The 17,136-nt window shown below is 44.8% G+C and overlaps 6 non-coding genes across 6 annotated transcripts; 3 read left to right on the top strand and 3 right to left on the bottom strand.

Moving 5' to 3' along the window:
• Nucleotides 1-6,494: 6,494 nt before the first annotated feature.
• Nucleotides 6,495-6,567, bottom strand: trnav-cac (transfer RNA valine (anticodon CAC)). The gene has a single exon. It is a non-coding gene; the product is annotated as a tRNA-Val (tRNA).
• Nucleotides 6,568-7,147: 580 nt separating this feature from the next.
• trnav-cac (transfer RNA valine (anticodon CAC)) lies at nucleotides 7,148-7,220 on the bottom strand. The gene has a single exon. It is a non-coding gene; the product is annotated as a tRNA-Val (tRNA).
• Nucleotides 7,221-7,473: 253 nt separating this feature from the next.
• trnav-cac (transfer RNA valine (anticodon CAC)) lies at nucleotides 7,474-7,546 on the bottom strand. Its single transcript has one exon. It is a non-coding gene; the product is annotated as a tRNA-Val (tRNA).
• A 4,685-nt stretch (nucleotides 7,547-12,231) lies between these two features.
• trnav-aac (transfer RNA valine (anticodon AAC)) lies at nucleotides 12,232-12,304 on the top strand. Its single transcript has one exon. It is a non-coding gene; the product is annotated as a tRNA-Val (tRNA).
• A 2,203-nt stretch (nucleotides 12,305-14,507) lies between these two features.
• On the top strand, nucleotides 14,508-14,580 carry trnav-aac (transfer RNA valine (anticodon AAC)). The gene has a single exon. It is a non-coding gene; the product is annotated as a tRNA-Val (tRNA).
• A 1,167-nt stretch (nucleotides 14,581-15,747) lies between these two features.
• Nucleotides 15,748-15,820, top strand: trnav-aac (transfer RNA valine (anticodon AAC)). Its single transcript has one exon. It is a non-coding gene; the product is annotated as a tRNA-Val (tRNA).
• Nucleotides 15,821-17,136: the final 1,316 nt, after the last annotated feature.

Raw genomic sequence — 17,136 nt, 5'->3', positions numbered from 1 at the left:
CAGCAGCGGCGATCACCGCTGTCAAATCTTCATCAGAGATATGCAGGTGACAGGGTCTGAGCATCGCATCCCTTGGAGAAGAGGTATCCGTAGTAGCGGGTGAGTTGGGAGGCGTCATCGGAGGTATCAGTCCAGCAACATCTTCCATGCGCGCTCCTTCATCATACGCCCTCGACTGCTCGTCATCAGTCGAATGACCGGCGGCTAAATTAGCCCGTCCGTATTCCATATGCGTCGTGATATCCTCTCTGTCAAACTCCACCGTCGCGCCTTCAGCAGCTGGTACTCCATCACACGCATTCGACCGATTGTCATCAATCGAATGACCGGTAGCAAAATTAGCATTTTCACACGCTATAATCCCATCGATATCTTCTCCGTCATATTCCGACGGAGCTTCTTCACCATTTGGTGCGGAGTCGGGGTAGCAGCATTGCAAAACAGCTTCCACAAAGGGCGTCTCCTTTTCACCAGTCGGTGCGGGCTCGCTGAGGGAAGTTTCCAAAACACCTTCCATAATAAGCATTCCGGGAGTCGCTCCGCCATCTTGTGATGTTGTTGATGATCCCCCGGCGCATGCGTCGTCCATCTCGCAGCCTTCGTCATCCGAGCATTCAGGACCTGATTCAATAAGAATCGGATCCTCGTATGCTGTCTGGACGCCAACCGATACTCTGTCCGCCTGCAAAGCATCTGTTTGCACAGCAACGGATACTTTGTCCGTAAACAGCGCGCGTCTCAAAGGCAGGGCGTCGGGTCGAGACATTTAAAAAAAAAATGGAGATAGAAAAAAACCTTTTTCTCGGAGAACAAAGTTTTCTGTCCAGCAACAGTTGATGCGTCTCTCCTTATATTAGTGAAAAGACAGCTAGAAGAAAGGTGGGAGGGATCTTGGAGGTGGGGTATTGAGGAGGGGGGAGGGGAGGCATGGGGCCGTGGGCTTCAAATGCCATAAGGAAGGGAGAGAAGGAGGATGAGGAGGGGTGAATGGGGGAGGAGGAGTTTTTTTTTTTTTTTCCTAAAACGGCCGCTATTCAAATATCAAGGGTTTTTTCGTACCTACAAAATTAACCCATTGACGACAAGAATAAAAGAGCTCAGTAATCTTTGCAGATTCCTTAAAACGTATTTTCTCATCCCATTCACATAATGGGATGGTAAGGAGTCTATAGAACACCCCGCATTCAGTATTAAAGCATTCTAGCGTTAAATAAAAATGATCAGGATTCTTACATTTATCTAAAGGGGCCATGCAAATCCCTCTTTTCTCCTCTTCCTCATCAACCAAACTCCCCATTCTCATCTTGATGTTGTTTCATTACTTGATGGTCATATCCTTCGTCTTCGTCTTGCAACGTTTTCATTACACGAGGTCGTGTGGTGTTTTCGCTATTCAGCATATTACAATGTTCAATCATCACTCTAAAATACCATCGTCCAAAATTCGAGGTACGTGATAGCCAAGTAAATATTAATTCCCCACCTTCTGTATAAGAAAGAATAAAATCTCTTATGACTTTCGGGATAAGTTCATTCAGCACGGCCCAGTCATTAGAATTCAGCGTAAACGGGCCGTTTGGGAAAAATATTATCATTCCCATCATATTCCATAAAAAAGGAAACCTCTCCGATTTTATAATAAAATCGATACCCCCAAGAAGTTTTTTCATCCAGGGCCCAGCGTACTTCCAGCGTCTCCTTTGTAGGGCGTTGAAATCTCCGTAAAAAGAGCTGCTGCGGTTCAATTCTTGGTTTTAAAACATGTCTCACTTGTAATGTCACAAAACTTTCCATAATCATGATTCGCCCGTCTCTCTATCTCCAGACCTCAAGGTATGAATGTGTTCACGTCAAATTCACTTACAAAAATGTCAAAAAGCCCCTCCTACATATTTTTTTTTTCTTTTTTTTAAAAAAAAGAAAGAGTCGAGCCTTCGTCATTCTTTTTTTATTATTTTATTCATACATCTTATTCCAATATAAGTCTGTTATTGAGTCTGTGTATATGCGCGCGCGCATATGTTTTTTAACATCTGGAAGGAAAAAAAAAAAAAAAAGCTCATCCTCATCGCCCCAAAGTCTAAAGACATAAAACAATCGTCACCCCCACCTATTTTTTGTTTTTCTATCGCTTTCCTGACCATATGCGGCGTACAAAGAGGTAAGTCACAGCTCCTTTTTAAAATATTACAAAGATCTTTTGACCTTGACACCCCCAATTCCTCTCTCTTGGGATAAATCAATCATATCGGCCTACCACGGCGCTTCTTACATTTTTATCAAAAGCGGTACTCTATAATCTACGGGAGGTCTCTTCCCACCCTAGAGGGTTATCACGGTCGATTCATTTCTCATCATGCTGCACATGAAATGTAGCCAGCCAGCCGGACGTGCCCTCCTCCACGCCGGCCATTTCCTTCCCACCAACACCACCCCTCCCCTCTTCCACATGTTGCACAGGAACACACAGGCACATACAGGCGCACGTCTCTCTTTGAAATTCTATTATTTTTATCGTTTTTTCCTACATCAAAAACAAAAAAAGTCTTTGATCGTGACCTATTGACCTCCGATCCATCATTTTTATCGTCCCCTTTCATCCTACGTCATAACAGGCCTTTGATCGTGACCTCTTGACCTCCGATCGATCATTTTTATCGTTTCATCCTACGTCATCAAAGGACATCAAAGGACATCAAAGCGAATCAGGTCGTAAATCATCGTTTTGATCGCGACGGACTAAATAACCAGCTATTACCTCTCTAGCAAACACAGAGTCCTTTCCTCGTTAGTATAGTGGATAGTATCTCCGCCTGTCACGCGTAAAACTGGGGTTAGATCCCCTGACGGGGAGGTGAGTGCATGTGCAATTCAATTTTTGGAAACTCAGTTTTCATTGCAAATACAAAGAAAATTTCCATGTTTCCACCCGGTTTCGAGCTGGGGAGCTTTCTCGTGTGAGGCGAATGTGATAACCACTACACCATGGAAACAGACGCTGGTGTTTACCCTGTTGGCAGGATTGGCAAACAGCATAGCTGTCTTGCATTCCCGATTTTAGTGACAGTTTTCCCTCTACGCCTGTCCAGGTAGCAAACACAGAGTCCTTTCCTCGTTAGTATAGTGGATAGTATCTCCGCCTGTCACGCGGAAGACTGGGTTTCGATTCCCCAACGGGGAGGTGGTGCCTGTGCTGTTTGCTTTTTGGATACACAGTTTTCATTGCAAATTCAAAGAAAATTGCCAATTTTCCACCCGGTTTCGAGCTGGGGACCTTTCTCGTGTGAGGCAAATGTGATAACCACTACACCATGGAAACAGACGCTGGTGTTTACCCTGTTGGCAGGATTGGCAAACAGCATAGCTGTCTTGCATTCCCGATTTTAGTGACAGTTTTCCCTCTACGCCTGTCCAGGTAGCAAACACAGAGTCCTTTCCTCGTCAGTATGGTGGATAGTATCTCCGCCTGTCACGCGGAAGACTGGGGTTCGATTCCCCAACGGGGAGGTGGTACCTGTGCTGTTTGCTTTTTGGATACACAGTTTTCATTGCAAATTCAAAGAAAATTGCCAAGTTTCCACCCGGTTTCGAGCTGGGGACCTTTCTCGTGTGAGGCGAATGTGATAACCACTACACCATGGAAACAGACTCTGACTTTTAACATGTTGGCAGGATTGGCAAACAGCATAGCTCTCTGGCATTCCTGATTTTAGTGAAAGTTTTCCCTCTACGCCTGTCCAGGTAGCAAACACAGAGTCATTTCCTCGTTAGTATAGTGGATAGTATCTCCGCCTGTCATGTGGAAGACTATGGTTCGATTTCCCAATGGGCAGGTGGTGCCTGTTCTATTTGTTTTTTGGATACTCAGTTTTCATTGCAAATACAAAGAAAATTGCCCTGTTTCCACCCGGTTCCGAGCGGGGAAGGTTTCACGTGAGGCGAATGTGATACTCACTACACCATAGAAACAGACGCTGATGTTTACCCAGTTGGCAGGATTGGCAAACAGCATAGCTGTCTGGCATTCCCGATTTTAGTGACAGTTTTCCCTCTACGCCTGTCCAGGAAGCAAACACAGAGTCCTTTCCTCGTTAGTATAGTGGATAGTATCTATTCCTGTCACGCGTAAAACTGGGGTTAGATTCCCTGACGGGGAGGTGAGTGCATGTGCAATTCAATTTTTGGATACTCAGTTTTCATTGCAAATTCAAAGAAAATTGCCAACTTCCCACCCGGTTTCGAGCTGGGGACCTTACTCGTGTGAGGCGAATGTGATAACCACAACACCATGGAAACAGACACTGGCATTTACCCTGTTGGCAGGATTGGCAAACAGCATAGCTTTCTGGCGTTCCCGATTTTAGTGACAGTTTTCCCTCTACGCCTGTCCAGGTAGCAAACACATAGTCCTTTCCTTGTTAGTGTAGTGGGTAGTATCTCCGCCTGTCACACACAAGACTGGGGTTTGATTCCCTGATGGGGCGGTGCTACCTGTGCTGTTTGCTTTTTGGATACACAGTTTTCATTGCAAATTCAAAGAATATTGCCAAGTTTCCACCCGGTTTCGAGATGGGGACCTTTCGCGTGTGAGGCGAATGTGATAACCACTACACCATGGAAACAGACGCTGACTTTTACCCTGTTGGCAGGATTGGCAAACAGCATAGCTGTCTGGCATTCCCGAATTTAGTGACAGTTTTCCCTCTACACCTGTCCAGGTAGCAAACACAGAGTCATTTCCTCGTTAGTATAGTGGATAGTATCTCCGCCTGTCATGTGGAAGACTATGGTTCGATTTCCCAATGGGCAGGTGGTGCCTGTTCTATTTGTTTTTTGGATACTCAGTTTTCATTGCAAATACAAAGAAAATTGCCCTGTTTCCACCCGGTTCCGAGCGGGGAAGGTTTCACATGTGAGGCGAATGTGATACTCACTACACCATAGAAACAGACGCTGATGTTTACCCAGTTGGCAGGATTGGCAAACAGCATAGCTGTCTGGCATTCCCGATTTTAGTGACAGTTTTCCCTCTACGCCTGTCCAGGAAGCAAACACAGAGTCCTTTCCTCGTTAGTATAGTGGATAGTATCTATTCCTGTCACGCGTAAAACTGGGGTTAGATTCCCTGACGGGGAGGTGAGTGCATGTGCAATTCAATTTTTGGATACTCAGTTTTCATTGCAAATTCAAAGAAAATTGCCAACTTCCCACCCGGTTTCGAGCTGGGGACCTTACTCGTGTGAGGCGAATGTGATAACCACAACACCATGGAAACAGACACTGGCATTTAACCTGTTGGCAGGATTGGCAAACAGCATAGCTTTCTGGCGTTCCCGATTTTAGTGACAGTTTTCCCTCTACGCCTGTCCAGGTAGCAAACACATAGTCCTTTCCTTGTTAGTGTAGTGGGTAGTATCTCCGCCTGTCACACACAAGACTGGGGTTTGATTCCCTGATGGGGCGGTGCTACCTGTGCTGTTTGCTTTTTGGATACACAGTTTTCATTGCAAATTCAAAGAATATTGCCAAGTTTCCACCCGGTTTCGAGATGGGGACCTTTCGCGTGTGAGGCGAATGTGATAACCACTACACCATGGAAACAGACGCTGACTTTTACCCTGTTGGCAGGATTGGCAAACAGCATAGCTGTCTGGCATTCCCGAATTTAGTGACAGTTTTCCCTCTACACCTGTCCAGGTAGCAAACGCAGAGTCCTTTCCTCGTTAGTATAGTGGATAGTATCTCCACCTGTCATGCGGAAGACTGGGTTTCGATTACCCAACGGGGAGGTGGTGCCTGTGCTGTTTACTTTTTGGATACTCAGTTTTCATTGCAAATACAAAGAAAATTGCCCTGTTTCGAGCTGGGGACCTTTCGCATGTGAGGCGAATGTGATAACCACTACACCATGGAAACAGATTCCAACTTCGACCCAGTTGGAAGGATTGGCAAACAGCATAGCTCTCTGGCAATGATTTTAGTGAAAGTTTTCCATCTATGCCTGTCCAGGTAGCAAGCATAGAGTCCTTTCCTCGTTAGTATAGTGGATAGTATCTCCTCCTGTCATGCGTAAAACTGGGGTTCGATTCCCTGATGGGGAGGTGAGTGCATGTGCAATTCAATTTTTGGATACTCAGTTTTCATTGCAAATTCAAAGAAAATTGCCAAGTTTCCACCCGGTTTCAAGCTGGGGACCTTTCTCGTGTGAGGCGAACGTGATAACCACTACACAATGGAAACAGACGCTGGTGTTTACCCTGTTGGCAGGATTGGCAAACAGTATAGCTGTCTGGCATTCCCGATTTTAGTGACAGTTTTCCCTCTACGCCTGCCCAGGTAGTAAACACAGAGTCCTTTCCTCGTTAGTATAGTGGATAGTATCTCCGCCTGTCACGCGGAAGACTGGGGTTCGATTCCCCAATGGGGAGGTGGTTCCTGTGCTGTTTATTTTTTTGGATACACAGTTTTCATTGCAAATTCAAAGAAAATTTCCATGTTTCCACCCGGTTTCGAGCTGGGGACCTTTCGCGTGTGAGGCGAATGTGATAACCACTACACCATGGAAACAGACGCTGATGTTTACCCTGTTGGCAGGATTGGCAATCAGCATAGCTGTCTGGCATTCCCGATTTTAGTGACAGTTTTCCCTCTACGCCTGTCCAGGTAGCAAACACAGAGTCCTTTCCTTGTTAGTGTAGTGGGTAGTATCTCCGCCTGTCACGCGTAAAACTGGGGTTAGATTTCCTGACGGGGAAGTGAGTGCATGTGCAATTCAATTTTTGGAAACTCAGTTTTCATTGCAAATACAAAGAAAATTTCCATGTTTCCACCCGGTTTCGAGCTGGGGACCTTTCTCGTGTGAGGCAAATGTGATAACCACTACACCATGGAAACAGACGCTGTTGTTTACCCTGTTGGCAGGATTGGCAAACAGCATAGCTGTCTTGCATTCCCGATTTTAGTGACAGTTTTCCCTCTACGCCTGTCCAGGTAGCAAACACAGAGTCCTTTCCTCGTTAGTATGGTGGATAGTATCTCCGCCTGTCACGCGGAAGACTGGGGTTCGATTACCCAACAGGGAGGTGGTACCTGTGCTGTTTGCTTTTTGGATACACAGTTTTCATTGCAAATTCAAAGAAAATTTCCAAGTTTCCACCCGGTTTCGAGCTGGGGACCTTTCACATGTGAGGCGAATGTGATAACCACTACACCATGGAAACAGACTCTGATTTTTAACATGTTGCTAGGATTGGCAAACAGCATAGCTCTCTGGCATTCCTGATTTTAGTGAAAGTTTTCCCTCTACGCCTGTCCAGGTAGCAAACACAGAGTCCTTTCCTCGTTAGTATAGTGGATAGTATCTCCGCCTGTCATGTGGAAGACTATGGTTCGATTTCCCAATGGGCAGGTGGTGCCTGTTCTATTTGTTTTTTGGATACTCAGTTTTCATTGCAAATACAAAGAAAATTGCAAGGTTTCCACCCGGTTTCGAGCTGGGGACCTTTCGCGTGTGAGGCGAATGTGATAACCACTACACCATGGAAACAGACGCTGACTTTTACCCTTTTGGCAGGATTGGCAAACAGCATAGCTGTCTGGCATTCCCGAATTTAGTGACAGTTTTCCCTCTACACCTGTCCAGGTAGCAAGCGCAGAGTCCTTTCCTCGTTAGTATAGTGGATAGTATCACCGCCTGTCATGCGGAAGCCTGGGTTTCGATTACCCAACGGGCAGGTGGTGCCTGTTCTATTTGCTTTTTGGATACTCAATTTTCATTGCAAATACAAAGAAAATTGCCCTGTTTCCACCCGGTTTCGAGTAGGGGACCTTTCGCGAGTGAGGCGAATGTGATAACCACTACACCATGGAAACAGTCGCTGGCGTTTACCCTGTTGGCAGGATTGGCAAACAGCATAGCTGTCTGGCATTTCCGATTTTAGTGACAGTTTTCCCTCTACACCTGTCCAGGTAGCAAACGCAGAGTCCTTTCATCTTTAGTATAGTGGATAGTATCACCGCCTGTCATGCGGAAGACCGGGGTTCGATTCCCCGACGGGGAGATGGCTGCATGTGCAATTCAGTTTTGGGATACTCAGTTTTAATTGCAAATACAAAGAAAATTGTCCTGTTTCCACCCGGTTTCGAGCCAGTGACCTTTCGCGTGCTAGATGAATGCGAGAACCACTATACCATAGAAACAGACGTTGGTGTTTACCTTGTTGGCAGGATTGGCAAACAGCATAGCTGTCTGGCATTGATTTTAGTGACAGTTTTCCCTCTACGCTTGTCCAGGTAGCAAACACAGAGTCCTTTCCTCGTTTGTATAATGGATAGAATCTCCGCCTGTCACGTGGAAGACTGGGGTTTGATTACCCAATGGGGAGGTGGTTCCTGTACTATTTGCTTTTTGGATACTCAGTTTTCATTGCAAATACAAAGAAAATTGCTCTGTTTCCACCCAGTTTCGAGCCAGGGACATTGCGCATGTAAGGCGAATGTGCTAACCACTACACCATGGAAACAGACACTGCAGTTTCACGTCCTGACAGAGTTGGAAAAGAGCATAGCTGGCTGGCATTCCCGATTTTAGTGACAGTTTTCCCTCTACGCCTGTCCAGTTAACAATCACAGAGTCCTTTCCTCCTTAGTATAGTGGATACTATCTTTGCCTGTCACGCGGAAGACCGCGGTTTGATTCCCATGACGGAGAGGTGAGTGAATGAGAAATTGTATATTTGATACTCAGTTTTCATTGTAAATATAAAGAAAACCACCCTGTTCCACCTGTTTTTGAGCCAGGGAACTTTCACGTGTTAGGCGAATGTGATAACCACTACACCATGAAAACAGACGTTGGTGTTTACCCTGTTGGCAGGATTGGCAAACAGCATAGCTGTCTGGCATTGTGACCGATATTTAGTTTTGGGTTGAAAATAATTTGTTGCTCGGTTAAGTTTTAAGGCTATAGCTTAGTAAAAATGCGAGCTGCTGAATGATTTATCGAGTGAATCCAACAGTGGTTAACAAACTCATCAGTCATAATAGAGAGTCACAGCTACACCCTCCCTTTCCCCCAAACTCTCTCTCACCAACCTCAACAAACACTTTACTTGTCAATCTGTGATGTGCATATACTGTAAAAAGAGCTGATATGACAATAACACTTATAATGTAATTCTTTTTTTGTGTAAAGGCGGGTTGCTGCAGGCAGCTGAGATGAAGAAAGACTGTTCCATTCTTCTGCATATTCATTTAGAGACAGCATTAATTCGAAAGCATGACTCTTTGCACATGTTAAGTGAGTGTGTGTGTGTGTTTCAGACAACCCTATGCTGAGAGCTACAAACTCTTGTGAACAAGTAATCCGTCAAAGGATTATAGTTGACAAAGATGTGAGGAGAATGGACAAGCTAAGAGGTTTGTGAACAGTGTTAAGAAACACGGGGATCTTGATGCTTCAGACTACAGTTAACGTATAAATCTTCACACTGAAAAACATTGACCGAAATCTATGGGGAGAGATTTGTCTAAAATCTCACTGTTTCAGAGAAAAATAGCTTGCTGACAAGCTCAATTTAAGTTAAAAAAATAAATAAACAAATAAAATTGATTGTCTAAAAATGAAAACCAGTTGGTTAATTATTTCATGCAAATGTGTTTTTTTGTCTTCTGTATTTATAATTGTTCTTTGACCAAGAAAGTATATAGGCCTATAGGTATATTTTTATTTCTATCCAAATATACGATTATTCACTAGAATTTTCAGTAGGATATCCGAATACCAAAATATTCGATAGCTGCAGCACTAATAATACAAATTTTGAGTTGTGGCACGCCCACACGAGTTCTTTTACCACACACCCGTGTCAAAACTAGCTTACTGCACACGCTGCACCCCAACTTGAAATTTTTGCTTGCATAATAATAATAATAATAATAATAATAATAATAATAATAATAATAATAATAATATATATTATACATTTTGTTGGGTCCAAAAGCAACTTACATAATTATAGTTTCATATGATTGTATTTGTCTTATTTTCAAATGTTTAAATATTTTCTTGATTTGAACAAATTATAATTGTTTTGAATAATCTTGATTTCAATTATTACCAAAATAATTGCAATTATATATTTTTTCCATAATAGAGCAGCCCTAGTGTGATGTGAATATGTGTATCTTGTGCTCATCTTTCCCTTTAATTTTCTATTTCAGGTAGGATATACTGAAACGAAGATTGAGGTGTGATTTCCCCCAGCTGGTTTTTCACACCCCTTTCCAGCAACACCTCTGAAATGTTTTTTGTAGAGACATTATCAACAACTGACAAACTTTTAGACAGGGTACCTCACTCATCATACATCAACTACTGAGTCTTCGGACGTAAGCCAAGAAAGTGACACTAACACATAGCTGGTACAACATCAGGTTGGAAAATCACAGGGCATACGAGGACACTTTACAGTGCAGGGCTGTAAAATATGTACATGTAAAATCTGCCATTTTGTTTGTTTCATTATCAAGATGTTAACTCTCCATTTTAACACTTTTCAGGCAAAAATAAAAATGTCTGTATTCCATTTTTCCACAACACAGACCTTTGTTAAATTGGTCTACCAAAAAAAAGAGCTGTTCCAATGAAGTTCCATGGTTTTATTGTGAATGCACATTTGATTTTTTATTCTTATTAATATTTTTGTGTATGGGGATGGGGTGGGGGGTAATAAATGACATGCTGTGACATAATCTGATACTTTAATAAATATTCTATGTTACAATAATCTGGGCTCTGAATGCATCTATTTCCATCTAGTCCATTTTGCCTTGTTCCAGGTTTGTGGTGAATGGTAGTATTTTTGGCCGATGTATGCTGCTTCTTGTGTACCTTTCATTACGTAGTAGGTTGTGAATTGTTTTCATATATGAAACATAAACATAGCTAAATGTAACATTCATGTGCTGGTGTCACTTCTAGTTGAAGGGTTTTTTGTTTTTTTTGGCACAAATTTAATATATTTAATGATCTAAATTCACATGATTGCACCAAACCAACAATCTGTTTCTGATGTTAGGTACATGCATTCATAATATCTGGGAATGATTTTCTGTTGCCAAATGTAATGTAAGACGTTTTACAACCAAAAACTGCAGCACAAGATTTTCGTTTTTTTTGTTATTTACCTATATATGCATTTCTGGCTTGTGACAAAATTGGGGCAGGAAAACATTGGGTGAACTTTTAACTCAAAGTTCAGAAGGGTATTATCTATCAAAAAATGCATTGAACGAGTGCCCAGACAGTGGAGCGAAACTCATTTTCTAGGCACTTTTTTGGGGTTCACCCCACGGCCTACCTGGAACTGAAAACACAGCATTCCCGACGTCAGGGTAGGTCAACTAGCTGTTCAGGGTTAAGCCTGGTTTATACTTATACGTTTTCCCTTGCGTTAAAGACCGGCGTACATCACGTGATTGACACCAGTAATTAAAGTCAAGTACTGCGTTGCTCGTGGCCGGGTGCTGCACCCACGTCGCCAAGTATTGAACGCCATAACTGGTGGCTCATAACATTGCTCGTGATTGGTCCGTTTGATGGCATACTCAGCTTTGTTTCTCTATAGTATTCTCGATAGTTTCCAAAAAGGCAACTGCAATTTTCTTTGTATTTGCAATGAAAACTGAGTACCCAAAAAGTAAATAGCACATCCACTCACCTCCCCGTCAGGGAATCGAAACCCAGTCTTCCACGTGACAGGCGGAAATACTATCCACTATACTAACGAGGAAAGGACTCTGTGTTTGCTACCTGGACAGGCGTAGATGGAAAACTGTTACTAAAATCAAAGCCAGACAGCTATCCTGTTTGCCAATCCTGCCAACAGGGAAAACACCAGCATCTGTTTCCATGGTGTAGTGGTTATCACATTCGCCTAACACGTGAAAGGTCCCTGGCTCGAAACTGGGTGGAACAGGGCGGTGTTCTTTATATTTACAATGAAAACTGAGTATCCAAAAATACAATTGCACATTCACTCACCTCCCCGTCAGGGAATCAAACGCCAGTCTTCCGCATGACAGGCGGAGATACTATGCACTATACTAACGAGGAAAGGACTCCGTGGTTGCTACCTGGACAGGCGTAGAGGGAAAACTGTCACCGATTACGGGAATGCCAGCCAGCTATGCTCTTTGCCAACCCTGTCAGCACGTAAAACTCCAGTGTCAGTTTCCATGGTGTAGTGGTTATCACATTCGCCTAACACGCGAAAGGTCCCCTGTTCGAAACCGGGTGGAAACAGGGCAATTTTCTTTGTATTTGCAATGAAAACTGAGTATCCAAAAGTAGAATTGCACATGCACTCATCTGCCCGTCAGGGAATTGCACCCAAGTCTTCCGCATGACTGGCAGAGATACTATCCACTATACTAACGAGGAAAGGACTCTGCGTTTGTTACCTGGACAGGCGTCGAGGGAAAACTGTCACTAAATTCGGGAATGCCAGCCAGCGATGCTCTTTGCCAACCCTGTCAGCACATGAAACTCCAGAGTCTTTTTCCATGGTGAAGTGGTTATCACATTCGCCTTACACGCAAAAGGTCCCTGGCTTGAAACTGGGTGGAAACATGGCAATATTCTTTGTATTTGCAATGAAAACTGAGTATCCAAAAAGCAAATAGCACAGGCACCACCTCCCTGTTGGGGAATCAAACCCCAGTCTTCCACGTGACAGGTGGAGATTCTATCCATTATAATAACGAGGAAAGGACTGTGTGTTTGCGACCTGGACAAGCGTAGAGGGATAACTGTCACTAAAAATCAATGCCAGACATCTATGCTGTTTGCCAATCCTGCCAACAAGGTGAACACCAACGTCTGTTTCTGTGGTTTAGTGGTTATCACACTCGCCTAACACGCGAAGGGTCCCTGGCTCAAAACCGGGTGGAAACAGGGCAATTTTCTTTGTATTTGCAATTAAAACTGAGTATCCAAAAACTGAATTGCACATGCATCCACATCCCCGTCGGGGAATCGAACCCCAGTCTCCCACGTGACAGGTCGAGATACTATCTACTATACTACCGAGGAAAGGACTCTGTGTTTGCAACGTGGACAGGCGTAGGGGCAAAACTTAAATCGTGAATGCCAGACAGCTATGCTGTTTGCTAATCCTGACAACAGGGTAAACTCCAGCGTCTGTTTCCATGGTGTAGTGGTTATCACATTCGTCTCACACGTGAACGGTCACCAGCTCGAAACCGGGTGGAAACAGGGCAATTTTCTTTGTATTTGCAATGAAAACTGACTATCCAGAAATTCAATTGCACACACACTCACCTCACTGTCAGTGAATTGAACCCCAGTCTTGCGCGTGACAGGCAAAGACGCTATCCACTATACTAACGAGGAAAGGACTCTGCATTTGCTACCTGGACAGGCAAAGAGGGAAAACTGTCACTAAAATCGGGAATGCCAGACAGCTATGCTGTTTGCCAATCCTGCCAGCAGGGGAAACACCAGCGTCTGTTTCCATGGTGTAGTGGTTATCACTTTTGCCTCATATGCGAAAGGTCCCCAGCTCGAAACCGGGTGAAAACACGGCAATTTTCTTTGTATTTGCAATGAAAACTGAGTATCCAAAAATTGAATTGCACAGGCACCACCTCCCCGTTGGGGAATCAAACCCCAGTCTTCCGCGTGACAGGCAGAGATACTATCCACTAAACTAAGGAGGAAAGGACTCTTTGTTTGCTTCCTGGAGAGGCGTAGAGGGAAAACTGTCACTAAAATCGAGAATGCCAGCCAGCTATGCTCTTTGCCAACCCTGTCAGCACGTGGCACTCCAGTGTCTGTTTCCATGGTTTAGTGGTTTTCACATTCGCCTAACATGCGAAAGGTTCCTGGCTCGAAAGTGGGTGGAACCAGGGCAATTTTCTTTGTATTTGCAATGAAAACAGAGTATCCAAAAAATGAACTGCACCTGCACTCACCTCACCGTCAGGGAATCGAACCCCAGTCTTCCACGTGACAGGCGGAGATACTACCCACTATACTAACAAGGACATGACTCTGTGTTTGCTACCTGGGCAGGCTTAGAGGGAAAACTGTCACTAAAATCGGGAATGCCAGCCAGCTATGCTCTGCCAATCCTGCCAACAGGGTAAACGCCAGCTTCTGTTTCCATGGTGTAGTGGTTATCACATTCGCCTAACACGCGAAAGGTCTCCAGCTCGAAACCGGGTGGAAACAAGGCAATTTTCTTTGTATTTGCAATGAAAACTGTGTATCCAAAAAGCAAACAGCACAGGTACCACATCCACGTTGGGGAATCAAACCCCAGTCTTCCACGTGACAGGCGGAGAAACTATCCACTATACTAAGGGGGAAAGGATTCCGTGTTTGCTCCATGGACAGGCGTCGAGGGAAAACTGTCAGTAAAATCGGGAATGCCAGCCAGCTATGCTCTTTGCCAACCCTGTCAGCACGTAAAACTCCAGTGTCTGTTTTCATGGTGTAGTGGTTATCACATTCGCCTAACACGCGAAAGGTCCCCTTTTCGAAACCGGGTGGAAACAGGGCAATTTTCTTTGTATTTGCAATGAAAACTGAGTATCCAAAAGTTAAATTGCACATGCACTCACCTGCCCATCAGGGAATCGAACCCCAGTCTTCCACGTGACAGGTAGAGATACTATCTACTATACTAACGAGGAAAGGACTCTGTGTTTGCTACCTGGACAGGCTTAGAGGGAAAACTGGCACTAAAATCGGGAATGCCAGCCAGCTATGCTCTGCCAATCCTGCCAACAGGGTAAACACCAGCGTCTGTTTCCATGGTGTAGTGGTTATCACATTCGCCTCACATGCGAAAGGTCTCCAGCTCGAAACCGGGTGGAAACTGGGCAATTTTCTTTGTATTTGCAATGAAAACTGACTATCCAAAAATTGAATTGCACATGCACTCACCTCCCTGTCAGGTAATCGAACCCCAGTTTTCCGCGTGACAGGCAGAGATACTATCCACTATACTAACGAGGAAAGGACTCTTTGTTTGCTACCTGGAGAGGCGTAGAGGGAAAACTGTCACTAAAATCGGGAATGCAAGCCAGCTATGCTCTTAGCCAACCCTCTGAGCACGTGGAACTCCAGTGTCTGTTTCCATGGTGTAGTGGTTATCACACTCGCCGAACACGCGAAGGGTCCCTAGCTCGAAACCGGGTGGAAACAGGGCAGTTTCTTCGGGGAATTGAACCCCAGTCTTCCGCGTGACAGGCAGAGATACTATCCACTATACTAACGAGTAAAGAACTCTGTGTTTGTGACTTGGACAGGCGTAGAGGGAAAACTGTCACTACAACCAATGCCAGACAGCTATGCTGTTTGCCAAGCCTGCCAACAGGGTAAGTGACAGCGTCCGTTTCCATGGGGTAGTGGTTATCACATTCGCCTAACATGCAAAAGGTCCCTGGCTCGAAACCGGGTGGAGACAGGGCAATTTTCTTTGTATTTGCAATGAAAACTGAGTATCCAAAAAGCAAACAGCACAGGCACCACCGCCCCGTTGGGGAATCGAACCCGAGTCTTCCGCGTGACAGGCAGAGATACTATCCACTATACTAACAAGGAAAGGACTCTGTATTTGTTACCTGGACAGGCGTAGAGGGAAAACTGTCACTAAAATTGGGAATGCCAGCCAGCTATGCTCTTTGCTAACCCTGTCAGCACGTGAAACTCCAGTGTCTGTTTCCATGGAGTAGTGGTTATCACATTCGCCTAACATGCGAAAGGTCCCCTGTTCGATACGGGGTGGAAACAGTGCAATTTTCTTTGTATTTGCAATGAAAACTGAGTATCCAAAAGTGGAATTGCACATGCACTCATCTGCCCGTAAGGGAATTGAACCCCAGTCTTCCGCATTACTGGCAGAGATACTATCCGCTATACTAACGAGGAAAGGACTCTGTGCTTGTAATCTGGACAGGCGTCGAGGGAAAACTGTCACTAAAATCGGGAATGCCAGCCAGCTATGCTCTTTGCCAACCCTGTCAGCACATGAAACTCTGGAGTCTTTTTCCATGGTGTAGTGGTTATCACATTCGCCTTACATGCAAAAGGTCTCTGGCTTGAAACCGGGTGGAAACACGGCAATTTTCTTTGAATTTGCAATGAAAACTGAGTATCCAAAAAGCAAACAGCACAGGCACCACCTCCCCGTTGGGGAATCAAACCCCAATCTTCCACGTTACAGGCGGAGATACTATCCACTATACTAACGAGGAAAAGATTCTGTATTTGCTACCTGGACAGGCGTAGAGGGAAAACTGTCACTAAAATCGGGAATAGCCAGCCAGCGATGCTCTTTGCCAATCCTGCCAACAGGGTAAACGCTTGGGGTGGGACAAAAAACCGATTCGACCGAACCATCCGTCGTCAAGGGGAGCTAAACGGCCGTATCGGTAGCAGACTTGTCAACCGATACAAAATCCGCCGGGAATCACTCATTCTGCTTCCTGACTCTGATTGAGAAGGACGCAACTTATCGCTCTGCGATTCACTCCCTGTGGCGCAGCTGTAACAACACCTCTTTTGTTTTTCCAACACAACATGCCTTGTGGGAAAAGAACGGAAGAAATTGAGGAGCTGAAGACTATTATCCCAAAAATGGATAAAACCATGGAGAAAGCCATGGAAAAAATGGCTAAAACCAAGCAGAAACTGCTGGAAGAGGTGATGCAACTGCGGGATGTGGTTCAAGCCCAGAAGGAGGAGATGAAAAAGAAAGATCTGCAAATTGTCAACTTGCAAGAACAGGTAGATGTGCTTGATCAAAAATCTTGTATCAACGATGTCATTATCACCGGCATTAAAGTCAGGCCGCGCACATATGCACAAGCCGCGGCCAGAAGAAGTGATGAGGATTCTGATCTAAATCCATCCATCCATCCATTTTCTTCACCGCTTATTCCTCACAAGGGTGGCGGGGGCTGCTGGTGCCTATCTCAGCTGGCTCTGGGCAGTAGGCAGGGGACACCCTGGACTGGTTGCCAACCAATCGCAGGGCACACAGAGACGAACCACACTCACACGCACACCTAGGGACAATTCGGAGCGCCCAATTAACCTGCCATGCA

The sequence above is a fragment of the Festucalex cinctus genome, chromosome 19 (genome assembly GCF_051991245.1).
Source record: "Festucalex cinctus isolate MCC-2025b chromosome 19, RoL_Fcin_1.0, whole genome shotgun sequence".
NCBI lineage: Eukaryota > Metazoa > Chordata > Actinopteri > Syngnathiformes > Syngnathidae > Festucalex > Festucalex cinctus.
Note: the sequence above shows the minus strand (reverse complement) of the source record. Positions and strands in the feature narration are given on the sequence as shown.